General features: G+C 53.2%; 1 protein-coding gene and 1 long non-coding RNA gene across 4 annotated transcripts in view; one reads left to right on the plus strand and one right to left on the minus strand.

The window, feature by feature from the left end:
• Positions 1-26,505, plus strand: part of Septin9 (septin 9) — a 176,297-nt gene that overhangs the window by 108,211 nt on the left and 41,581 nt on the right. The window contains exon 1 of one of the 3 annotated variants that reach the window (XM_031354330.1): positions 9,021-9,040. The exons of the other annotated variants lie outside the window; for them this stretch is intronic. The gene's annotated coding sequence lies outside the window, so the exon portion shown is untranslated. Of the gene's footprint in view, positions 1-9,020; positions 9,041-26,505 lie in introns of those variants that run through there. 3 annotated transcript variants of the gene reach the window in all.
• Positions 14,520-18,459, minus strand: LOC116078923. Its single transcript, XR_004113660.1, has 2 exons — positions 18,175-18,459; positions 14,520-16,120 (listed from the first exon to the last, which is right to left on the minus strand). It is a non-coding gene; the product is annotated as an uncharacterized LOC116078923 (long non-coding RNA).

Here is a 26,505-nt window from a genome sequence, read left to right on the forward strand (position 1 = left end):
CGTGTGCACTCCCTCATGATGAGGGAATGGGTGCTACCCAGTGGATTTGAATTTATCTGTACAGCTTTGTACTAAGCGACTTCATGTTACCCCATGAGACAGCTGACTTATAAAGGGGACATTTTGCTGGCAGTTTGGGAGTTACCACATCCAGTGGCCTCATGGTCAGGATCTGGAACACATGCTGGGTGTACATAGCCATAGCCACAAAGTCTGCTGATGTAATGAGCCAGGAAACAGGGACCTGGTGAGGTCCTCCAGTCTCTTCCTAACAGGATCACCACGGGCAGCAGATATTGAACCGCTGGGTCTCTTGGGGGACATTTCACCTCAAAACTAAATCAGTCTTAGTTACGTGTTTTCACCATGTAGGCCAGGCTGGCCTCAAACTTAGAGATTCGCATGCCCCCACCTCCCTGTCTGCCAGAATGGAAGGTGTGTGTCACCTGTATATTTTGTGTATGTTTTGTATGTTTGTTATAGCCCAAGGCCCGTGGTTCTCTTTCAGCCAGATTGTTAACTCTTTTCTTACTGATTAAAAAATAGTAATTTTTAAATTAATTACTCTTTTTTTTTTTTTTTTTTTTTTTTTTTTTTTTTTGTACCTCTTTTATTTTGTACCTTATGTGTGTTTTCCTGTATGCAGATCTGTGCACCAACAGCATGCTTGTTGTGCCTGTGCAGACCAGAAGGGGGCACTGTTTTCCCTGGAACCAGAGTTATGGATCATTGTGAGCTGCCATGTGGGTGCAGGGAATTGAGCCTGGCTCCTCAGCGAGTGCAGCCAGGGCTCTTAACTGCTGAGCCAAGCCAGCGCTCCAGCCCCATGATTTCTTTTCTAAGAGGTTTTTGAGCTGGTGGTGGTGGTCAGGCCTTGAGAGGTTCAAGCAGGGAGCTTGCCAGTAGTTAGAGACCAACCTGGGCAACAGAGTGAATACTTAAGCTGGTCAGGGCTACCCAGTAAGAACCTTCTTTGGAAAGAGGGAGGAGAAGAAGAAAGGAGAGGGAGAGGGAGAGGAGAGGGAGAGGGAGAAGAAGAGGAGAGAAGAAAGGAGAGAAGAGAAGAGAAGAGAAGAGAAGAGAAGAGAAGAGAAGAGAAGAGAAGAGAAATTCTTTTGACCTTTGTTGTGTGGTCCAGGTTTAAGCCACTCTCCCACCCCACACCCCGAGGTAGAGTGTGTCCTTCCAAACAGAAAATCTGAAGGCTCTGCTTGTCAGGCTTCTGCTGCTGCTTCGTTGAGCGTTTGGGTTTCACATCCTGCTGCATTCCAGAATTATAGACAGGAATTTCATCCATGTTTTCTTCTAATGTTTCTGTGGTTTTATTTTTATGTACCAGTGTCGTTAATCTGCTGGAATTTATTTCGGTTTGAGCATCTAGAGCTTTGGGCTGTTGGTGTTTCTTTTCCTTCTTTTTTTTTATTTTCATTTTTGCACGGATGCACAGTGAGCTGGCTGTGCAGTATGGGGCGTGTGCCGAGCTATCACGGATGCACAGTGAGCTGGCTGTGCAGTATGGGGCGTGTGCCGAGCTATTTTTGCTTTTTTGGTGACAGCGTGGTGCTGGCTTAGCAAAAACACCCTGGATGAGTTTCTTTCTTCCTCTCCCTTCTGGACCACTTTCACAGCAACACAATCCTGTCTTTGTTGAAACTTTTAAGGAGCTCACTAGTGAAACCATCTGGGCCTGATACTTTTGTGGGCGACTAGCATTGAAAGAAAAAAAAAGAAAACACACTTAAAGTTATTTTCCATGGGGCTGTGAGTTTGGAGAGACTCTTCAACATTTACTTTTTAGGGCTGAGGATGTGGTGGGGTGCTGGGGTGCTGGCCTAGAAGGCACAACTGCTTTTTATCCCAAGCACCGAAAGAAATCAATTATTGTTTAGTTGGGTGTGTAGTGAATGCATGTAATTCAAACATTTGGGAGACAGAGACAGGAGAGACATGAGTCTGAGGTTAACTTGGGCTATATAGTGAATTCTGGGCCAGCCCAGGCTACACAGGAAGTCCTAGTCTCAATATATACATATATGTACACATATATGTGTATGTATTTGTGAGATGACTCAGTGAGTAAAGAGGATCTCTTAGACTCCTGGTAACCATGAAAAAAAAAATGGATGCAAAGAACTGGCTCTACAAAGTTGTCCTCTGGACCTCCCTATGAGTACTGTGGTATGCACCCCCCCCATTCATGCATGTAATTAGAGCAGCAGTAATTTAAAAATGTGTTTGTATGCGGTGTCTACATCCCAGATGCCGAGCCCACAGGAGAATGCCCAGGCTTTTCCTCCATTTTTCCCCGGTGGTGATCTCTCACTAACCCTGAAGCCCCGTTGTTCGGCCAGGCTAGGTGGCCGGCAAGCTTCAGCCATCTCTTGTCTGCACACTTCTCTCAGGACTGGTGTCAAGCAAATGCGCAGCTGTGCTGTTTTTCAGCGCAGATTCTGAGGATTGGGTCAGGTTTTCACGCCCGTATACCGTCATCTCCCCGGAACCCGCAGCTTTCCCCCTAGGCCGGTGGGTCTCACCTTCCCTAATACTGAGACCTTTGACACACTTCCTCATGCTGTGCTGACCCCAACCATAAAATCACTTTTGTTGTTACTTCATAACTATAATTTTTTATATTTTTATGAATTGTAACCAAAATATCTGATATGCAGGATATCTGATAGGCAGGCCCAAAAGGAGTGAAGACCCACAGGCTGAGAACCATGTCCCCCCAAAAACCAAAACTTCTATTTAAAATCCCTCAGACCGTTCAGAGATGGTCGTTTTAGCACCTTCTGGGGAAGGTGTGTAGAAGGGGCAGTTTGCTGTTACTCCCCTCGGCATCTGGCCTGGGTATGGTCCCATCTGCAGAGGGGACGCACGAGCTGTGTCAGCCTAGGAGATGCTCTGGGCCACACTGTTCTAAAGCACATCTGTGACACACGTTCTGAGAGGGACTTGTGCAGAGAACCCTGGACCCTGAGAAGCAAGGCCACCTCCTACCCACCCTCTGCTGTTGCAACCTTGGAGGAAGGAATGATGGGAAACTCTCTTGGAGTCGGGGGAGGGCAGTGGTCCAGGCAAGATGGATGCTAAGCTCTCAGGATCACAAAGTTTGGAATCTTCCAGAAAGTACCTGAAGAAGTACATTTTACAACAGGGCATAGGCATGTGTGTGTGTGTGTGTATGTTGATGTGTATGTGTGTTGGTAAAAGTTAATGTCAGTGCCTGTCTTGATCTCTCTCCACCTTATACATTGAGTCAGGGTCTCTCACAGAAACCTAGAGTTCACTGGGTCTCCTAAGCAGCTTGCTCCAGAGCTTCCAAGAGATTACAGGCAGCTGAGGATCCAAATTCTAGTCCTCAGACTTCAGTGGAAAGTGCTTTATCCACTCAGTCTTTCCCAGGCCCTTACTTCTTTAATGTGCACAGTTGTGTTAATTTCTTTGTCCTTTTCTTTCTCAAGAGGGTCCTTTTTTTTGTTTTTGTTTTTTGTTTTTTTCGAGACAGGGTTTCTCTGTGTAGCCCTGGCTTTCCTGGAATTCACTCTGTAGATCAGGCTGGCCTCGAACTCAGAAATCTGCCTGCCTCTGTCTCCCAAGTGCTGAGATTAAAGGTGTGCACCACCACTGCCTGGCTTTTATTGTATTTTATTTTATTTATTTTTCATTTATTTATTTATTGGTTTTTCAAGACAGGGTTTCTCTGTATAGCCCTGGCTGTCCTGGAACTCACTCTGTACATCAGGCTGGCCTCAAACTCAGAGATCCGCCTGCCTCTGCCTGCCAAGTGCTGGAAAAGGCATGTGCCACCACTGCCCAGCTTTGAGAGGGTCCTTTAGCCCAGGCAGGCCTAGAACTTGGTATCCATTGGAAGATGATTTTGAATTCCTGACCCTCCTGATCCCACTTCAGGCTGACATTATAGCACAATTCTGTGATTTTTCAATCATGATCCAGACTTCAAGATGACCAAGAGCCTGCAGCCCACAGGACCATGTACTGGCTCCAAGACATGGTTTCCCATCACTACTCCACAGCCAGTTTAAGAAACGTTTACCACTGTAGAGGAGCTGCCCTTCTGTTCTGTCATCCTCACTGGGACTTTCCATCTAGGACTTCCCTGTTCTGAAACTTTCTTATTCATGGAGTCACATGCTGTGGCCTTTTATATCTCTCAGTTTCCATTCTTGTAGCCCAGCTAGCCTCAGAGTCACTACAAGCTCTTGATCCTCCTAGCCAAATGCTGGGATACAGGTGTGATCTCACACTTGGCATACAGATATAGCAAGGCAAGCTAGGTTAGCTTTCTCAGGATAAAGAGCTCTTAAGGGAGAAAGGTTCTGCTCAGCTCGGTTGTCTCAGCTCGGTCCATGCCTGGTTGGCCCCTTGTTGCCGCAGACCACGTCATGGTGGGAGCACACGGCAGAGGGCAGCGCTTACCTTGTAGTAACCGGAAGCAGAGAGGGTCAGGAAGGTTCTGGGTTCTCAATGTCTCCTTTAAGGATAGCCCGCTGTATCCGCAGTTACCTCCCAGGTATCTAGCATGTGGTCACAATCCAGACAGTAGCCAAGTGTTTACTCTGAGGTTTTGAGAGTGAACGTCAGTTTACTGGTGTCTACTTCTTCAAAATGCTCACATTACAGCTTCACCCCACCGATGCTCTTCAGTTGGGATACATATCAAGTTCTCTCCATATTTGTGTATATGTATGTGCCTGCTTGTATGTGTATGGCGTGTGCTCGGGTGTTGCAGAAGGCCAGAAGGGGGCTCAGAGCCTCTCAAGTTACAGTTCCAGGTAGTTGTGAATCTCCATGTGGGTGCTGGGGACTGACCCTGGTCCTCTCCTCTGCAAGTGTATTCACCACGTCTGATCCACGTTCCTGAAGTAGATCTCAAAAACATTGGAAACCTGATGACCTTATCAGACCACAGAGGTTCCTTTGGTGCCTGCCAATCAGGCTCCCTTGGCAGCCACAGAAGGACACGGTTTGGGGAAGCCTACGTCAGAACAGAGGTCATATCCATAGAAGCTATAGCTATGAGATTAAAGTGCTAAGGGTTCATAAGGTTTTACAAAGGAAGGAGGGAAGTCTGGGAGCCGCACACACTAGAACTGTGAGGTGCCAAGGCTGCAACGATGATTGCCACAACAGCTGAGTTTGTGTCCGCCAGGATGTGATGCCCTTGGGGGTGTCACGCTTGCTTGGGAGGAGGTGAGCAGCCCAGGATGAAGGACGAGGAGAACGAGGGCGAGGATGAGGGTGAGGAGGAGGAGACGTAGAGACGGCTAGGCTGCGGATGCCTGGTGTCGAGGCAGGCAGGATCAGCATAATAAGCCTTAGGGTGGGCTCCAGATGTGCAGTCTGGAGGGTGCCAAGGACATCTGGAAGCTGGTGCAAGACGAATGGAACATAGGCACTGAAGCAGAACGCATGGGGTATGCAGAACTCGGAATCTAGACGAACGGTGTCTTAACGCAGGTGTGTGTGTGGTGGGGGTGGGGGGTTGTGTTTGGGCCAGAGTGCTGGCATGGAACTCAGAGCTTTGTATGTGTGAGGCAGGTGGTCTACCATTGAGTGACATCCTCAGCCGGTTAATATAATTGTGCATGTGTATGTGCGTGTGTGAGTGTGCAAGTATATGGGTGTGTATATGTGTGTGCACGTGTGAGTGTGCATGTGTGCATGCACATGTGTATGTGTACATGTATATGTATGTCTGCACCTGGCTATACGTGTATGTGTGTGTGCATATGTGTACATGTATGTATATGTGTGTATGTGTGAGTGTACATGTGCATGCATGTGTGTCTATATGTGTGTATGTGCATGTATATGTGAGTGTGTGTGTGTGTGCACGTATGTGTAGGCCAGAAGTTGACACTGAGTGTCTCCTTCAGTCACTCTCCACCTTATTCTACGAGACAGGGTCTCACTAAGCCTGGTACTCACCCATTTGGCTAGGCTGGCTGGCCAGCAGGCAGCAGGGATCCTTGTGTCTCCGCCTCCCCATTGCTACCGTGCCATACCTGGCCTTTAATGCGTGCTGCTGACATGTCTTCATGCTCGTTCAGCAAGTGCTGTCCATGCTGAGCTGTCTCCCAGCCTCACGACATGGGATTTTTAAAACCCGAAATTATACTGGCAAACTTCTATGATGAACAAATTTCAAATTTTCATCTAGACATAGGCCCCACCCAGCCCCGCCGTACTTCAGCACCCTGGGCCGGGCCTGAGAGACTGGCTTGAAGTCTAGTTTGCCTTGGAAGCTGGGGTGAGAGGGCAGGTCAGCAGGGCTTAGCCTCAGCAGCCTGTGACCTGGCTGTGGCCATGTGGCGTTGCTGGAGTATGAGTCACTCTGGCCCAAAGCAGCCATCTATACCCTATGTCTCGGAGGACAGGAAGCACGGCCCTGAGGGTGCCACTGCCTCCCCTCCACCCAGTGCCCAGGCTCTCCACAGGCCCTATCTCCATCACAGGAGCCCTCTGATATTTGTGTCCCAGAAGCCTTAAATGTCTGAATCCCCAGTCATCTCATCCAGAGATGAAAGGGGGACCCCAGGCTTTAGCTCTCTTGTGCTGTGTTCATGAGCACCAATAAACAAGCCACTGATTCAGCCTTTTGGCCCCAGGCCAGTTGGGCATTCTCTTTGTTGTTTTTCTTGTCTGCAAATGTCCTGCTGTCTCTACCTTCCAGGGCATTGGGAGATGGCTTCCAGTAGAGCTGGGGTTCAGAGACCTATGCCAGGAAGGCAGGAACGGTGTAGCTCAGTTAATGAGTGCTTGCCTAGTGTCCATGCCCAGCACCACAGAGCCTGACATAGTGCTGCACGCCTGTAATCCCAGCATTTGACAGATGGAGGCAGGAGGATCACGAATTCAAGGCCATCCTCAGCTACATTATCAAAACCAATTGGGGCTACATGAGAAGCTATCTCAAAACCAAACCAAACCAAAAAGCCAGGCAACCTGCATTTGAATTTTGGCCCCTATGCTCCTGGTTCAAAAGCTCAGGACAGTCGCGTGTCTCGTGCCTCAGTTTCCCCACTTGCCAGTTTGTTAAGAGGTTGAGTGGGAGGAAGTGCAGAGAAGTGCCTGGGCACTTTGATGGTACGCTGAGCTGCGCATAGTAGGTAGGCACTTAGTAGGGACAACTTTGACAGAGAATGATTGATGCCTGGATTCCAGAACGGACATCTCTTAGTATGTGCAGGAGGAGAGCGAGCTTCTGATGGACTGTCAAGGTGAGTCCCGACTTCCTGCCTGGCTCGAGGCTGCGGTCCCTGATCCAGGGCCATTGTCTTTGTTTGTGAGCATTTCCTGTCATATGTACGTCTGTTCGTGCCTGAGCTCTCATGAGGGTTTGTACCGCTGACGCCCTGTGTCTGCCACTGTGGAACATCTTAAATGGCCAACCTCTGAAGCCTTACCTCTCTCGCTGCCCAGGCTGTTGGCCCCTGAGGTTAGACACAGTCTCTGCTCCATTAGTGAGCGCCCGGGATTGCTAAGGCTCAGCCTCGGGGGCTAGCGGCATCTGGACAGAGGCCAGGAAGACAGCTCTGCCCACCTGGCCTCTTGACGGGTTTTTATTACCCCAGTGACCAGGAGAGCCCCTGGTTTCCACTCTGTGCTCGCATGTCTCTGAGGCCAAGTGGATTCTCTCTAATGCCATTGAAGCTGCTCTGCTGAAGTCACTCTGAGGCTCCATGAGCTGGCCATGGAGTGCCCTGTTTTGAAGTGCCTTTTGAGTGCCCTGTTGAAGAAGTCACTTGAGTCCCAGGTGGCCCTGCTTCCAGGGCTGGACCAGAGCTTGGAGCACACACTGCTTTGGATCTGAGCTAAGGGACAGGACAAACTGTGGTGGCTGCTATGGCCCCTTTCTTCTGCCCCTCAGGGCTCAAGGCAGGCCCACCCTGCCGTGAGCAGCCTACTCCAGTAGGAGGCTGCCCCTAGCTGCTGTCCCCAGGCCACTTCCTCTCATCTGTCCCTTACTGTTCTGGGCAGAGGGAAGAGATGGAGTAGGATACAGTTCACAAGAACAGAGCCCCGGCTGTGTCTGACTTCAGGGCAGGGCCTCTTTGTATAACCACCCAATGTCCTGTTCTACCGGGGATGGGGAGCCCTTGTGTTCGTGTGGATGTGTGCATGCACATGCGTGTCTGTTTGTACAAGTGTATGGGTTTTTGTGTATGTGCGCATGTGCATATACATGTGTGTATGTGTGTCTGTGTGCATATGTGTATATGTGTGCGTGTGTACACATGTGTATGTGTACACATGTGTGGATGTACATATGTGTGTGCGTGTGTATGTGTGCATGCGTGTTTGTGTGTGTCTGTGCATATGTGTGTACATGTGTGTATGTGTGCATGTGTGTTTGTGTCCGTGTATATCTGTGCATATGTGTGTGTGTATTTGTGTATGTGTATGTGTATGTGCATCTGCATATGCGTGAGTATGTATATGTGTGTGCACTCGGCACCCTTGTCAATGTCTTCCTTTACTTTTTGAGACAGGTTGTTCTCACTGAAACTTGCTAGACTGGTTGACCAGCAACCCCAGAGATCCCCCTGTCTCTCCATCCTGTCCTCCTTTCTCGCTGTGCTTTGTATGTGGGTGTTGTGGCAAACACCTCAGCGACTGAACCATATCCCCCAGCTCCCTTTGCTGTGTTTTTAGGCCCACACCGAAGGGACCCAGCTTGAGGGGTGACAGGTTTCCACCCGCACCTGCTGGCTTTCCCAGCCCTGGGAGAGGAAGTGTCAGTATTTTCCTACTGGAAATGATGGCCGCAGAGGATGGTCCCTGCTCCTGGCTCTGTTCTTTCTGTCTTCAGGCCTCTCCAGGCTGGCTCCCTGCAGTTCCGCTGACTAATGCTTATCTGATGACTGGGGGTGGGGTGGGGAACAGGTCCTTGTCACAGCTGGCTCCGGTTACAGAGGGTTGAGGTGCAGCGGAGCAAGGCCCCACACAATCCACTGTTTTACCGACCACCCTGATTTCAGGAAAGCCAGCCCACAGGGCTCCTCACAGCCCCCAGGTAACCTCAGTATGAGTGTGGGAAGCAAACCTGCCTGTTGTGGGGTACAGTAGTTTTCCGGTATAAGGCAAGGCTGGGGAGGAGATGGAGGAGGAGCCACCGCCTTGGTTGGGGAAAGTGGTCCCTTCATCCCATCTCTGGCTCTTCCCCCAGGCCATGTGCACTGGTGTGGTCGACCACATGGTTACCATGGTGGGGGGTCCTCTTCCCCAGAGACCCTGAAACCTTGGAGGAGGGCCAAGGCCCTTCCTTGTTCTATAGCACTGAGGAACCAGGACCCAGACGGTCTCCGGGGAGGGTCTGACCATAGGGTCAGGGTCACCCTGGAATCCACAACTCTGCTTGGCTAGAGCTACCTACCCAGCCTGTTAGGGGACCTTCTGTTCAGGGAAGGAGGGGAAGGACATGGCCAGGGCACTGCCACTGCCACTGCGTGGGAAGTTGAACACCCGCCCTGAGGTCCCGGGGAGCAGGAAGTTTGCCTCCTCCTGACCAAGGCCTGGTTCATTAAATGTACTTTTGAGATTTTCTGCTCGGCTGGCCGGCCTTGGTACATCACATTCTCAGTAGAGACCTTGGGGGAAGCTCCCAGCCTGTGCCTTTAAGCCTTGGGCACCTTGGGTTCTACTGGCAGGTGACCACCTGTCCTGGAGTTCTGCAGGTTCTCAGCCCATTGTACTGTTGGAGGAGTGTTTCCTAGGACGTACGTACACGTCTGTCAGAGTCATCCTGCTCTGCCTGCCTGCCTGAGAGACCTAGCCTGCTTCCCTTTTCTCTTGTTCCTCTAACTCCATCTGCCCAGGGGCTTCCCTGTCCCCCAAGCATTAGGAATTGGGTGGCTTTCCTGATCTTCCCAGGCCCCCAAGCCCTTATCAGGTGGACGGAAAACATTGGTAATTGATGTCCTAACTCCGTGAGCCCCTCCTCCTGTCCTGCGGCCTGTTTTCCAGATCTGACAGTTGAGGCCCAGAGAACTTCCAGCACTTGCTCAGTGATGATCTGGGAGAGCCTGGCTGCTGAGCTGCCCTGGGGAGGCGGGGAGCGGTGTGGATTGGAGGCAGTGTGGGCCAGTGAGCAGGTACCCCAGGATAGGCAGAGCTGTATGGGCTCTGGCTATGGAAAAGGAGCGGGAAACTGCTAGGCCGGGTGGGAGTGGCATTCTGGCTGCTTGGTGAGCAGAGTGACCCTGCACCGTCCTACGGATGACTCTGTTGGATTGCTTTGCCGCACGTCCAGGGTGGGGGGTGGGCACATGCCAGCATCCAGTGTCGCCCTGTTCAGGATAGACTTTGGAAGGCTCTTGCCAGATCACTTGGGGCTCATCATGTATCCGGAGAACGGGATCGGCCACTTTCTGGTTGGAAGGAGCTGAGCATTGAGACCAATGGGGAAGAGGACCACAAGTGTAGAAGAGATTATATACCCTGGCCTCCTCCACAGGATCTCCTGAAACTGTGCCAGGGACTGGCCACTTCCATTTCACAACCACGCTGCTCAGGTCTAGGATGCTATGAACCCCTGGGACTGAGCTCCAAGATGGGTGTGCATTTGGCTTGAATTGCCAGGGTTCATGGTGGCCACCCCAGGAGCCTAGGTGCAGAAGCAGGCAGAACCTACTCATCTCCCTGGCTGTCCCGCAGCCAGGCAGGGTAGCCAGGACAGTAGCCTGTGTCTTGCTTCTTAGGAGGTCAGCCAGCCGATGTGGCCCAGGGGACTGGGAGGGGAGCTCCTTGCTTTGTCTTCTCATTTCTAGGCTCTGGCCTTGAACAGGCCTCCAGAGCTGTGTGCTCTGAGGTGGGCCAAGCTGGGATGAGAGAAAGAGGCCTGGAGAGTTTAGAAAATCTGTCCTGGCAGGGGGCTCGCTGTCCCCAGAAGCCAAGCCTGGCACTAATGGGTAGGATGGAGAGCCCTATGAAGCTGGACCTGGGAGAGGGGCACTGACCTCTGACCCCAGTCATCTTCCGGATCAGGGTGTCCAGGCTCAGAACTGCAGCCACCTGCCTGCAGCCCACAATACAGGGGTGCCGGCTGCCCTCCTGGCTCTCTCTGTGTGGCTTTAGATTCTGTGCTGACGTGGAGTCTCCTGGGGAAAGCTCTTGTCTTGTCCAACAGTTTCCAGGAATGCCTCTGCCTACAGAGAAAGACCCCTGAGGTCTCCTGTCTCCTGGCCCTACCCACCTCCCAGTCAGGTCCAGTGCTGGGTGGGAGACCCCTGAGGTCTCCTGTCTCCTGGCCCTACCCACCTCCCAGTCAGGTCCAGTGCTGGGTGGGAGACCAGAGTGCTAAAGATTCTTCTACATGTCCACCAGACTGTTAGCAGCTACAGGCCACTCATCCCTCTCCTGCCACCCATCTGGAGACCACTCAGGAGGAAGGTCTTGTACCCACACAGCCTCTCTGCTGGGCTGGTGACCACATGGTGAGATCCCTCAATAACAAGCAAGAGGGCCTGAAACCACTGCGGAGGCAGAGATGGGCAGGTCTCCATGACTGCCCAGCCCTGCCTACATGGTGAACCCCAGGCCAGTGCGAGACATGTCTTTAAAAACAAAGTGCCCGCTGGGTAGTGGTGGTGCACGCCTTTGGTCCCAGCACTTGGGAAAGCAGAGGCAGGTGGATTTCTGAGTTTGAGGCCAGCCTGGTCTACAGAGTGAGTTCCAGGACAGCCAGGGCTACACAGAGAAACCCTGTCTCAAAAAAAAACAAAAAAAAAACCCAAAAAAACAAAAACCAAAAAAAAAAAAAAAGTGCCCGATGGTGCTGTGAGGAATGACATGTCAAGATTGTCAAGTTACTCTCTGGCCTTCACTCACGCACACCAAGGAAGAATAGCCCTGAATAGAGGGCCAGCGTCGGGTAGGGGTGGGGCTGTGTGAGCAGACAGGTGGGCCCTGGCTGCTTCCAGTAACCCACCTCAGGGTTCTCCCAGTTTCTGCACCCCAGGACTCTCCTGCCACTCATGGCCCTCCATCCTGGCTGCAGACACTCTTCCAGGGAGCCAGCTGACACATTTGGCCTCTGAGATCTGTTTTTGAACAGCACTGAAGGGAAAGAATGAGTAAGGAAGCGTGGGGGAAGGTCGGGGGGAGGGACAAACGGTCTAGAAAACATGTGTTGCAGAAGCAGGTGCCAGCATGACATCATCAGGAGGGTGGCTGAGGGCCTGAGCCCAGCCCAGCCCAGGAGAAGCTAGCCTGGGCGGCTGCCGTTGGCTCCATTCTGCCGCCGTGCTTGGAGTTGAGAGATTTGTTTCCATTTTAGGGACAGCTCCGGAGACTGTCCTCTTAACTCGCAGCCGCATTAATAGTTCACTAATTCTGAGTAGTTACTGTGTTCGTTCCAAGTACTAGGGGAGTGTGGAAGAGAAGGCACAGAGAGAGCGAGTCACTGGCTCCAGGCCACACAGCTTGGAGTGTTTGACTCCAAGCCTCAGCTGGCTGGTGAAGAAGGAGATTTGCGGTTTCCATGCCGCATGAGGGGATAGCCTCTGCTTAGCCTCCTTGACCCAACAGGAGGGATCTCTGGACACTCCAGAAAGTGCAAGCCACACTTCTGTGGTCCCTCAGGACAGCTGGCAGGAGGCAGAGATACGGGGAACACTTGAGCTCACGTGGATTCGACAGCTGGACCACGCTGCAGATGTACCTCATGATGCTGTGAGGCCAGTGACTGAACTGATGAACTCCACTCCACTCCTCTGTGCCTCCCACCTTGCTTAGGACCCTCTCTGGTCTGGGCCCCACCCCACCCATATTCCCAGGGCTGTCTTTGCCCTGCTCTGTGCCCCACCCCACCCATATTCCCAGGGCTGTCTTTGCCCTGCTCTGTGCCCACCCCACCCATATTCCCAGGGCTGTCTTTGGTTCTGATACAAGATCAAGAGGTATTCTCTACCTGCTGTATTTTCTGCTGACTCTGTAGCACTTAGCTCTGGGAAGTCTCTGTGTGACTCAGTTGATGTGTCTGTAAAATGGGCTGCTGGCATTTTCCTTCCTCCTAAGACTTTGGGAAGAGTCTGGTGAGAGGCGTTGCTGGAAATCACTTTGCACCAGCAAGTTCTCTGGCTGGCTGTGGTTTGGTGTGTACAATGCTTGCTACCATGCAAAAGGCCCTGGGCTCAGACCCCAGCTCTGTATAAACTGAGTGCGGTGGTCCCCGCCCACAGTCCGAGCGCCGGGGAAGGGTAAGCAGGAAGGTATCGTCAAGCAGGCTGGTCCTTGACTCCAGAGTGAGTTTGAGGTCAGCCTGGGCTACATGACACTCTTGTTTCTAAATAAACAAGTAAAGCAAAGCGCTTTGCAGAGCGTTCCAGGCACTGGTTTGCTAGAGCCCGAGCCAGCGGAAATCTGGGTCCTTCTGGAGCCCGGGTGCTGAGGGAGGGCAGATGTTAGGGCCGGCTCAGAGCCCAGGAGGAAGTGGGAAGCCAGGCCTGCAGATCCCTGCCCATCAGGATAGGAGCCAGCCTAGATTCCCACTGTCAGAAAGGGCTGGGTGACCAGGGCCTGTATGGGACTGAGTGATGCCGGATAGCCACCCTGTGAGCGTCTCTGCCTGTCCATGCACAGTGGGACCTGGGCCAAAGCGAGATCTTCCCCAGCAACCCAGCCCACTCCCTCAGCAAATTCTTCCTGGTGGCCTGTCCTCCCCCAGAGCCCCATTGGCCTGCATCACGTGACCCAAGCATGGGAGGAAGGGTCCAGCTGTGGGAGGTCATGCTATCCGGGGACTGAGTCTGCAGGACCGGCCTCCCAGGAAAAGCAGCTGCGTGGGAAACAAGCCAGCAGCTCCGGAAGTCTGTGTGGTGCAGGCTGGACTCCAGGTCTGCCACTGTGACCCACTGCTCTTGTGGTTCAGAATCACCATTGCCCAGTCACCAGCCAGCTTGAGAGAGACCTGTCTGTGCCGCTCAGGCCCAGCCCTCCCCATTGACACGGGCGTCTCTTGCGTCTTCCAGTCCATCCCAGCACTGGCCGAGGAGGGTCCCAGTGGCAGGAAGAAGCTTCCGGCCTACAGGCACGTGAGGCCTAAAGTTATTTCCCAGTTAGATCCTGAGTCTGTCCTCCAGCCCCTCCCATGGGTGACTGTCCTCGCCCCACACTGCCCCCTGCAGTCTGTCCTTTGCGGTGGCCACCATAACCCCACCACACAGCCACCTCAGGAGAGCTGTCCTCTCCTGGTGATTTGTGTGATTGGTGCCCCCTGGCAGTGGGTAGTGGTCTCACATCTGCCGAGAGGCCACCCCTGTGCACTGTGTCGGGTGTCGCCTGCTCCACCAAGGCTTGTCTTCATAGCTGGGTGTTTGTGGCGCCTGCTCCTTGCTGGAGAGTGGTGGGTCCTCCCTTCTCTTGGCTGCTTCACTCTGGTGCCAGCTTCACTGCTGTGGCCTCAGAGGGCCCTTCCTCTCTTCAGCCAACACAACCAGAGTCCCTGCCGGGGAAGGCTGTTCGCAAGCAGTTTTAAGGACCTAGAAGCCCAGTCATTTTGAATTTTATTTTTACATTTTATTTGGTGTGTGTGCCACAGCACACATGTAGAAGGCTAGCAGCTAATGGGGTCAGACCTGCCTGCTAATCGTCAGGCTTGGCTGCAAGAAGCTTCACCCTCTGAGCCCTCTCTCTGGCCCTGGCCATGCGTGCAGGGACTACCGGCTTGTCATTCATGCTGTGTGAATGCCCTCAGACTACTGGGGGGGGGGGGTATGGCGGAGATGCTGTGAATGCCGCCTGAAGAGGCAGTCAGGGAGAGCATCTTGGCAGAAGCGGCAGCCCCTAGACTGTGAACGGGCATGATTACCATAGGGAATGCTTCAGGGGTTGACCTGGTGCCAGAGGATGGGAGAAGGAAGAGGAGAGAGGGCTGGTGTGGGCCTATGGCTACCACTCTGAGGGTGAGTAGGGAGCGAACAGAAGGGAGGGTGGGATTGTTCTGGAAGCCACAGAAGAGACAAATGTTGGTTGTGCATGCCTGTGGTCCCTAGACTTGGGAAGCTGAGGCAGGAGAATCGTGAGTTTTGAGGTTAGGCTGGTCTACATACAGGCATCCGACCTCAAAAAACAAAACAAACTGGCTCTCCACACCTGCCATTCAACAGTCCTTGGAGGGCGTTTGCTATAGCTACAGAAGGTGCCAGCCTCACCTGCCTAGTGTGCCCGCCAGACACGTGAATCAAGGGTGTTTCTGCCACAGGGTTGTCGCTCGATCGTCCCTGGCTTCATCACTGTCCTATAGGCTTCCGAGGCCAGGGGGCAGGCTTGTGCTGTGGATGGGCACTGTTTGCCTGGGGTGAGGGGGACACAGTAGAGCGGGAACTAAGCTGCTCCATTTGGCAGTGCTGTACTGTGCCTGCCTGGACAATGCCTGTTCCGCAGTTCCGCCATCCTGGGCCCACTGTGGAGTCTTTGGGCCACACAGCACACCGTCTGGCGATCTGGACCTGCCCAGATCAGTATGTGGACCCGAACTTACCCATTTGTGTACCCGGGCACTGTGATCCTCTCTACTCTGCACATCTTATCCAGGATCATGCCCATCCTACCGAAGGCTGCTGCAGACCCAGCCTTACCTGCCCCTCCCCTCCCCCGACTTGCCAGTCATGGAGCCCAGCTGTCCAGAGTGGCTGAGTTCCCAGCTTATAGTCACACAGCAGATGCATGGCAGCCTCAGGATCCAAGCCGGACCTGTGACTCGTCATAAGTCTTGCGGCAAAGGCATGTGCAAGGAAGTCAGACGGAGGACACTGTGGCTTCGCGTCGGACACGGTGACCTGCAGTGGCCTCGCGTCGGACACGGTGACCTGCAGTGGCCTCGCGTCGGACACGGTGACCTGCAGTGGCCTCGCGTCGGACACGGCGACCTGCAGCCTGGGCTGTGGGCATGCAGTGCCACTGTGGAGATGATGATGTGGTGAGAGAGTAGGCTGTGATCTGTGTGCTCCTCTGCGCCCGCCTCCAGTGCTTTCTGGAATCTTCTCCTTGTATAGAAAGAGTCTATACAAGGGGCCCGAGTCCCAACGCTGGCTCGTTGGACACCACGCTCAGGGGTCGGTGTGGTACAGGCAGGCCTCTGGTCATGTTTCTTTTCCTTGTGAGGGCAGAGACCACAGGTTACTCTGGTAAGGTTAAAGCCCTGCACATCAGTATCTAGGAAGGGTGTGTCCCTACCCATCTCCTTGGACAGGAACTGACTGAGTGAGGGTACAGGCCACCCTCCATTAGCGCAGGACACTTCATCCCACTCTCCTCTGCCCACGCCTCAGTCACTGAAGCCAGCCGAAGTCTCAGGGGTCCCTGGAGGGCTTGACCCAGCAGACTCCGCGGATCTGGCCTCCGAAAGCCTACACCCTGGGGCTCCCGCCATGCCCAGATTTTTCCTGGGGTTGTCATGCCTGCCCGTGGTGGAGGAACCCCAGCAGGCTGAGGATGAATCAGAGAATGTTGACACAAACCCTGGCTGAACCCCAGGGCTCTTTGCAGCCAGCAGTGGCTGTGTTGGAATTGGGAAAGGGACCACGGTGGCGCCTGCCCTACATCTAGTCCTTGGCTCTAGGATGTTTCTGAAGAGTGATTCTCATCTCAGAGAGCTGCTGGGGAAGGCTCTAACCAGCCCAGTCCTGCCAGCGGCTCTTCTGGCCGACGGCTGTTTGCCAGGCGAGGCCGGGACGGACGCCAGGGCTGCTGGGAGTGCTGCCTTCTCACTGGAAAGCCCCTGCCTTCCCATTATTATTATTATTATTATTATTATTATTATTATTAATTACTATTGAGACAATACTTTATAGACCAGACTGGCCTAAGACTCAAGGCAACTCTCCTGTCTCAGCCTTCTAAATGCTATGGGGTTGCAGGCATGCACCATCACGTTCCGCAGGACTTTTAATTCATTTGTTTTTTTGAGAATGGCTTTCATGTAGCCCAGGCTAGCTTTGGGCTTCTGACTTTCCTGCTTCTACCTGCTGAGTGCTGGGATTAACTTACTGGGTGCATACTGCCATGCCTGGCCTGTGACCCCATGCACGTATATATTTTTACGTTCATTTATTTGTGTGTATGTGCACGTGTAGATATCAGAGGACAACTTTGTCTTTGAGCTTATTATGGTGATCCTCCTGCCTCTGCCTCTGCCTCCCAAGCGCTAAGATTATAGGTATGCACCATCGTACATGGCTTGGAATTTTAAGTTCAGGTTAACTTTGTGTTGGTTTGCCTTGGCTTTCTTTGAAACAGACTCTCCCCTAGCCTGGGCTGCCCTTGAACTCGCTATGTAGCTGAGGTTGTTATTTTGTACTCCTAATCCTCCTGCCTCCACCTCCCAGGTGCTGGGATTACTTGCATGTGCAGCCCGCCTGGTAAGATTCTTTTACATTTTTAAACAAATGCGAGCTCCCGGCTCCTCCCCAGTACTCAGCGTCACCTGGAGATGTTCCTTCTGTTCTTCGTGCTTGATGGGGATGTTCTTAGAAGAAGCTGTGAGCTCTGAGCTAAGGACCAGTGCCTGCTATCCTGTGTTGGTCTGAGCAAACCCTGGCTAGGGGAGCCCAGTATGCTGCCCAGCTCTGCCGTGGGCCAGGTCTTCCCGGCATTAAGGCCCTAGGCAAGATAGGTGTCTCTGTGTAAACCAGGCTCATAGCAACGCCGGTTCCCGGGGCGGTGAGGAGAAACAGATTAGTTCGCATGATGTGGCCTCAGGACAGGCGTCGGGCAGAATGTCTGGCCTATTTGTCACTGCCACCAGACGCAGCAAGAGCTCCCTTTATTGTGTTTGTCCGTCTTGCCCTCCTCCTCAGCCAGGCATCCATCTCTCCACCTACCCATCCGTCTGTCCGCCCACCCATCTGTCCATCTGCCCACTCAGAAGCTGCAGCTGAGATCCGAGAATGGTGAGCCACAGACAGAACAAAGCCCTGCTCCCTGGCTTCCTGTTTCTCGACTGGAATGTGAAATTCTTGGAGACTCTTGCTGTGTCACCTCTGTCCTCGGGGTGGGTGGACAGAGGAAGGCTCTCTTGCCGCTGCGTGTCAACTTTTAGCTGCTTAACCCTTCTGTGCCCCAGTTCCTGATCTCACTGCTGGGGGCAGTGGAAGGATTGAATGAGGCTTAAGGAAGTGAGGGGGAGGGGCCGGAAGGAGTGGCTCTTACCAGCAACTTGCCTGGTGGTTTCCCTTCTCAGCGTCTTCTTGGATCTCAGGATGCTGACGACTGAATGCTCTCCCTGGCAGCCAGCTAGAGGGGTACGGACAGAACCTCAGGGGCTGAGTTGCTGACTTGGGAGTTGAGTTACCGTCACAGTCCCTGTTCTCCCAGAGAGCAGCGGCTGTGTTTCCTTTTCCCAGCGCCCCCATCCCTTGGCTCTCAGAGGGACTGTCCACTTAAGGCACTGCCAGCTCCAGGCAGAGGAGCCCCAACCTTCCCCGGGTGCCCACCACCCTCCTCAACTGGAGTGTTTAGGCTTCCGGCAGCAGAAAGCCGGGCTCCATATGGCTTCAGCTGCAAGGGAGAATTTGCTGAAGCTCACAGTGAGCCACTCCTCAGCCCAGGCTGACCAAGGATGTTATGAACCCCTTCTTCACTGTCCTTGGCCACTGCGTGCACATCCTCCTTCTGTGGGGATCTTCACCACCCAGAAAAAGAAAGCCCTCCGAGGCCCAGGGTGCACAGCTGCTACTTGTCATCTGATACCAAGACGGATGTCCCCCGCCCCAAAGGAACAGGCAAGAGGTTCCCCAGCACATGGGGACCTGGCCAAGAGAGGCAGGGCAGCCAGCATCCGCTCAGATGGTCACCCCACCACAGGGGGAGCAGGACAAGGCCGCCCTTGCTCTGGCCAGACCAGTGTAAGACCGAGTGTCATTTAGCTGCTAGAGGGCACGGCTCCAGCTGCTTCCCAGTCGCCCCCGAGCCTGGCACGGCCTCCCCGGAAGCAGCAGCTGTGCCCTGCGCTGTGACCCGTATGTCAGCTTTCTAGGGCATGAGAGGAGGTGGGCTGCGACTCGAGTGTGACCGGTTGCCCTCAGTGGGCTGAGAGGCCGACCCCATGGGGATGAGCGAGCAGAGGAGCAGGAAGCACTGGGACTGGGCTGGCAGTGGCTGATCCTCTGCATCCACAGGGGTCTTCCCCCCGCTTCCAGGGTCCCCAGCCCAGGCACTGGCCCTTTGTGTTGCCCATGGTGCTTTCTGTGTTGCTCTCACCTTCTTGTACACACTCACTCTTGCCATATAGTATTGATTAAGTCCTTCCTTCAGCTGAGAAGGCCCCTTACCTAGAGTAATACCCCATGGAACTTCAGTGCCATCTTGCCATCCTTAACTCCGTGTGGACAGAGCTGGTCACAACTGTCACCTGTCACCTGTGCATTCTCACTTGGCTGCAGCTCCTAAGTTTGCCTTTTGTGGGCTGGTGCACCATGGGGTGACTCCAGGAGGCCTGAACTGTGTGACAGGGTCCTTCCCTCTACGGTGGCCTGCTGTCTGTTTCTTTGGGACATGACCTGCCTTGTAGAGTAAACTTGGCTGGGGCTCCGCCCCTGGCCTCAGCCTCTGCCAGCTGTATGGCTGGGGACAGACGCTTTAGCATCTCTGTATTTGTTTCACTCCAGTAGCCCCTCAGAACTCTGGGTAGAGAGGGTAACCTTTCACCTCTGTAGGGCTGCAGGGGCTGACAGAGGATCTCCGGGGCTTCAGGGCTTGGCTGACCCTTGTCTGGGTATGTAGAATACAGCCGGTCAATTCCTATTGGGCCACACACTTTCCTCATTGGTGGGCAAGTCGTGTGGCCACTGGAGGTGGAAATGTGAGGACGACTCTGTACAGTACAGGGCCAAGGCTCAGGTCCCAGAACGCCCTGAGCACCGTGGCTAGAACCGAAGCAGGGGAGAGAAGCGTGGGTTTGAGGAGGTCAGGGAATCATGGTGCTATATCCTCACATCCGGACAGTGGTAGCCCCAGGGGTCCCTGCAGTCTCTGACTCAGAGAGGTCACCTCCTGGAACTAAGACTGGACTCTAGCTGTGGCTGCTTCTAGAGTGGACAGGGCTCAGAGGAAGCAGGCCCCTTACCTTTGGCTGCCAGACAGTTCTAGCACCAACCGAGCCAACTCTTCTGAGCTTCTGAGCCGAGGTGAGGTCTGTCATATTCACGTGGCTGATAGTCACAAGACTTTTGTGGCCCCATTATGTTAAGGCCCTTACCTACATTAAGTACCTCCTTGAACCTATTGGCCCTGTCCTGTTGGGTCTTGACATTATTAGCATGTCACAGAGAAAGGCTGAAGGCACAGAGAGGCCACACGGATGTTGGCTAAGGCAAACTGATAGTTTAAAATTGGATATCTTCCCTAAGCATTGTCACTGACTTAGTGGTGTTTATTTTTTTAAAGATTTGTTTAGGGGGCTGGCGAGATGGCTCAGCAGGTAAGAACACTGACTGCTTTTCCAAAGATCCTAAGTTCAAATCCCAGCAACCACATGGTGGCTCACAACCACCCTGTAATGAGATCTGATGCCCTCTTCTGGTGCATCTGAAGACAGCTACAGTGTACTTATGTATAATAATAAATAAATCTTTGGGTTGGAGCAAGTGGAGCTGACCGGAGCAAGCAGAGGTCCAAAAAAAAAAAAAAAAAAAGGATTTTTTTATTTATTTTATGAGTACACTGTAGCTGTCTTCAGGCACACCAGAAGAGGGCATCAGATCCCATTTCAGATAGTTGTGAGCCACCATGTGGTTGCTGGGAATTGAACTCAGGACCTCTGGAAGAACAGTCAACGAACTTAACTGCTGAGCCATCTCTCCAGCCCCAGGAGGTGTAATATTGATGATTGGTTTCCTAGCTTTCTCTGTTCTGGTGGCGAGCACCATTGCTGGGAACAGGAAGCCTTGAGGATGTGCCTTTCACGAAAGGGTTAACACACACACACACACACACACACACACACACACACACCACACACACGCGAGTGCGCGACTTTCCCAGGGCCAGGGCCGGAACAGAGGGGCCTTATCTGCAGAGGAAGGGGTGAGTGGGATGTGGGGCTCTGCAGGCTCCTCTCCATGCTCAGCTCCTGCACCTTCTGTGGACCAGCTGTTCAGAGCTCAGTCAGAGGGCGGAGGGGGGACCCAGCAATGTGGGATTCATTACTGGGGTTTGGCAGAAGAATGAATCCCCTGAGGTGGGGTGGGGGTGGGGCCTCCTGGAGTCGAGGTCTAGAATGGGGGAGGGGAGCTGCACCCCCTACCCCATCCCCTACCTTCCACCCCACCCCCTACTCCCCCACCCCTCTTTCCTTTTCCTGCGCTTACTTAAGGCAGCTCCCTCCTCCACTGATGGAGTCTCTTCCCTGAAGGGGTGTGGCCTGACCTCTTTGGCCCCTGCCACCTACAGCCTGTTGAGCCACAGTGGCCTCCTGGGCGGAGGGCGGAGGGCGGAGGGCAGCCGGCATCAGTTCCTCTGTCTTGAGAGTAACTGAAAGCTGCATTGGGGCCCACTGTGTGGGGCAGAGCTGAAGAGTGCCCCGCATGGGCTGACTACACCTGCTGTTCCGGCACTTGGGAGGCCTGGATTACATAGCTGGGTCCCAGGCCGGCTGAGTTACACAGCGAGGCCCTGTGAGGGGAGAGAGAAAGCCCGAATGTTACTAGACTGGAGGAAGTGGGGGTGGAGGTTCTAGAAGCCTTGGGGTGCTGATTGAATATAGGATACAGGGCTAAAGCACCCCATGAGACTCAGGCACACATAGGTTGTATAAAACCACCTGTGGGCTGTAGGACCAGAGTGGCAAAGCAGCTTTCCAGAGGTCACACAGCCTAGCCTCACCCCTACAAATGGCTCCTGGTGTAATTCAGAGCTCCTGGGCCACACCTCAGCCACCTAGCCCCAGCAAAGCCTGATGCAGAAGTGGTTGGAGCGCCAGGGACAGGGAGAAGTGAGATCTCTGTAGTATCCCCGAGCCTGAGGCACAGCATAGCACTGCCTGCCCCACCCAGGCCTCTGTGGGAGGCCTCTGAGTGAGCAGGCCAGCCCGGAGAGAATGGCTTTCACTCTCTCACCTCACTCAAGAGAATGGCTCTCACTCTCTCACCTCACTCACTCACTGCACGCATGCACGTTCTCCCTCTCAGATGGGACCCGAGGAGGCCTCCCTGCCTGTGAAGGATGAGAGGTGGAGCTTCCCAGTGGTTCTAATGAGGGACCTCCATGGGTCAGCAGTCACCCTACTAGCCAGGTACCACACCAGGAAAGCCTGGGAGGCTCAACACATCCAGAGTAAAGAGTGTTTGTGGGTTTTAAAAAGATATATATTGTTTAAAATATCATGGGTATTAGGGCCAAGAGAGGGCATCAGACCCCGCTGGGACTGTGAGCCACCACATGGATGCTGGGAACTAAACTTGAGGCCTTAGCTAGAGCAGCCAGTGCTGGGCTGTGCCATCTCTCCCATTGGAGGAATCTTTTAAAAGTATTTTATTCATTTATTACTATATTATTATTATTATCATCATCATTATTATTATTAGTGTGGTGTGTGTGTATATGTCGTGGCGCACACATGGAGGTCAGAGGACAATTTTGTAGAGTTGTTTCTCTCTGTCCACCTTTATGTAGGTTCCGGGAATTGAACTCAGATCAGCAGGCTGCTGTAGCCTGCTAAGCCACGTCACTGTCCCAGAGGACCTCATTGTCCCTCCGGTATATCTTCCTGCACACCTGTGGACTTGCACATCCTGCCTGTGGGGCAGCCAGGTGTCTGAGAAAGAAAGCTTCTGCCGTGGCCGTGCCCCAGGTCAGAGGTCACACTGGGAGCAGCTAGCTTGTGCTGGATGCTGACTAATGCTGGCTTTTTGGACAGGGTCTCCTTATGGAGCTCTGGCTGTCCTGGAACTCATTATGTAAAGATCCATTAACAGCATTTCCACCCCCGGCTTGACTACGGTACGGAAGGGATTCCGGGCTGAGCCTGTGCAAATCAGAGTTGGTGTTTATTAAGACTCCAGGTTTGAACACTGGAGTCTACAAGTGTGGGTACGGGCTACTTAAGAGGGCCCTGCTGAGGTGTCTTTCCCAGAGCCACTTGTCTGGTTTTTCTGAGGAAGACAAGTCTACTGAGAACTGAAGTCCGGTCGTACTGTGGTTTCCCAGGGTTAGAGCTGATAAAACAAAACCCTGGGTTACAGCCTGGACTCATGAGTTAAGAGAGTTTTTATTGTAAGTGAAGTTTATAGTCTTGTTTGTGGGATTCCCAGAAATTTGGGGTTCACTTCTGGGAACGGGGTCTAGCCATACTCAGACGGTGTACACGCTCAGGCCTGAAGCATGGCTCATTGCTCATTCTGCATTCTTATTCAAAAATATCTCTCTAAAAAAGGAATGTGGTTTCCTTGTTAAAACCATCCATGCAATGGTGTTAATTGCAAAGAAATTCTGGACTGGAGACTTCAGACTCCAGAGGGAGGGCTCCCTCTCCTTCCAATGTCTCCTCAACGCTGTGGCTTTTTACACTGCCTGTCCCGTCCCAGGACCTCCTGGCTGAGGAGCCCAAAGCTCGCAGTGTGGCGTGCAGGGCCGTAATTGCCCACTAGCAGGATGCTCAGGTGATCTGGGATACGCCCTGCATACGGGTGCCTCTCCGGGTGACCAAGAGAGATGGTGAGGTTTGAGAGGAACTCCGAGACAAAGGGACAGATAGAGGGTCACAGATCTGGACTGGCTCCAGATGCCATGCACCCCCCCACACACACACATGGCAGCAATGAGGGTGTGAGACACCACACCTCATCTTAGAGATGACAGAGATTAGAGCCCACGCAGGCAGACTCAGCTCTGTGGTCCACCCTGACATCTCTGCTGGAATCAGAGTCACCCATGGCCTTGCTGCAGAGTCTGGGGAGTGAGGGTATACCGGACTTCGTGGGGGGGTTGCTGATGGAGTTGCTGTTATGTAGAAGCCAGCCCTAAGAAGAGGACCCTGGGAGAGCCACCTGGGCCCAGGGCCACTCAAGGGTCCTCATGGGGCTGGGGAGGTGTCCCAGCTTGGCAGTGTGAGAAAGGCCAGGCCAGAGAAAAAGGAAGGACCAAGCACCAGGAAGTACAGGTAGAAAATGCTGGAAAACAGATTGAACTCGGAACCTCCGGTTAGGAACCCGTGGACACCCTGACCTAGTTCAGCGTCTGACCTCTGGCTCAGTGAGATGACAAGCTTCTTCAGCCCTTAGTCACCAGGTGGTAACTGGGAACAGCCAGGAAGGTGACAAATTCTGCAAAGCCTGGAGGAATTCTCTGGTGTGGCTGCAGCTCTGGAATTTTCTAGATGTTTCTAGATACTACCAGCTCGGGCTGGAAGACAGTTTCCCCTCCCACCTCTGGTGGGAAAGAAACAGGGAACAAAATGTCTAGTTCCCCTTTTCACAGGTGGCAAGGCCCACCTGTTTCCCTTCTTGACTTGTGTGGACTTTTCAGACTTGCGGTTATATAGACAGGGTTGTGAAAAGGTCACGACCCCGATTCCTAGCTCCTCATCTGAAGTGCTTTTCCCCCTGGAAGCACGAAGCCCCCAGGATGTCGGTCAGTGTGGGCAGACCCGAGACCCGCTTGCTGTGCCGTAGCCCATCTCCCTCTCTGAGCCCCACCTGTGGAACTCTGCTGGCTCCTATGGCTGGAGCTGCCCATGGTCCATTCCTCCCTGGACATGCCAAGGGGCACTCTGACACTGGCAACCGTCATGTCTCCAGCCTTCTACTTGCCCTTCTTCCTCCCTGACACCCTGGAGGGACTTCCCTGGGACTTTCAAATTCCTTTGCCCCTTCAAGTCCCTTGCCTGTGATGTCTGGATTTGGGAACTGGTCCTGGCCAGGAGGAGCCTCAAGTCACCATCTTGACTCTATCAGCTGTGCATGGTACAGGTGTGTGTTCACGGGGAGGCCAGAGGAGGGTGCTCTGTCACTCTCTTCTCTTGAGGCAAGGTCTCTCACTGAGCCTGAAGCAACGCTGGCAGCCAGGGAGCCCCACAATCTTCCCTTCTCTGCTTCCTACAGCACTGGAGTTCTAGGTGCCCATGTGACTTTTATGCCGGTGCTGGGATTCAAACTCAGGTCCTCAGATTTTTGTAACAAGTGCTTTTACCTGCTGAATCTTTCCAGCCTGTCATCTTGACTTTTGTGTTAGGGCTTGTATCTGTCAAAGCCTTTGGACATGGGGTTGAAATTCTCGGTGGGGACAGTGTTCACACTTTTGCATGTGACATCACCGTTTCAAGCCCAGACACACATAGCTGGCAGGCAGAAGCTTCTACTTACTCCTGTCTTGGTCTGCAGACTGACTACCACACCCTTCTAACTAGCTGCCTATGGCCACGCCCTCCACCCTCCTCCCCAGCTCAGGAGGCGGCTGCTCATGGATGTGAGACTAAGCCATTCTGCCCCTGGCATCTTGTAACTCTCTCCTGATGTCCACCTTCCTCCTTAGCAGATGAGAAACCCCCTCTTAGAGATGCTTGCCCAGCTAGGATTCTCATACTCTTGGGTAACTCATAAGCAGGATCAGTAGCCCCGTACCAGGAGCATTTTCCACAAAGGATACAGAGGTTAGCCAAGGTGGGGGTGGTGGGGTGGCGAGTGTCCCAGCTCTGAATGATGCCCTCTCAGCCGAGCTTAGCACAGTTCTTAGAAGTGTGTGTGTGTGTGTGTGTGTGTGTGTGTGTGTGTCCACATTTGGTCCTAAGCCAGCACTTCTCAATCCCAGCTACACATCCAGGAAATCTCCTGGATGACAGGGGTCCTGCCCCCTGTAGGTGGGGGTCCCATCCCCTGTAGATATTACATGGCAGGGCTGTGTGGTTTACAGTAAGACTTTACTGAGCCCATTTTTAGAACCCAAAGGAACAGCTCTCCCTTCCTGCTCCCCACCTCCATCTCCCAGGCCTGGGGTGCCTTTGGAAACACCAAAACAGGTAGAGTTTGCCTGCAAGCCCAGTATGTGAGCACCTCGGGTGTGTAGGTTCTGTCCTGGCTGCAGGGTGGGAAGCCGAGGCCCTGCTCTGCCTGGCTGCCCAGTTTACCCAATCTCCCAGTCATCTCTCTACACCCAGGAGCCCACAGGCTGGACACCTTGTCTGAGCAGTGGAAATATGAGGGCCTGGTGGGGTTTTGGCTTCGTTTGGTCAGGGTGAGGTGAAGGGCCTGAAGGATGGGGTGGCAGTGTGCTAGAACTGATCTCCAAGGTAGGGTGGTGATCACACTGAGGTAAGACAGTTGGCTCTAGACTCAGGTCACACCTCAACTTAAGATAGCATACACTGGCACAGAAGACACACGGGTGTCACAGGTTTCATATGTTTGAGACAAGGTCTTGCTGTGTAGCTCAGGCTGGTTTCTTTTTTCTTCTTTTCTTTTTCTTTTTCTTTTTTTCTTTTTTTCGACAGGGTTTCTCTGTGTAGCCCTGGCTGTCCTGGAACTCACTCTGTAGACCAGGCTGGCCTCC

The sequence above is a fragment of the Mastomys coucha genome, unplaced genomic scaffold (assembly GCF_008632895.1).
Source record: "Mastomys coucha isolate ucsf_1 unplaced genomic scaffold, UCSF_Mcou_1 pScaffold5, whole genome shotgun sequence".
Lineage (NCBI taxonomy): Eukaryota > Metazoa > Chordata > Mammalia > Rodentia > Muridae > Mastomys > Mastomys coucha.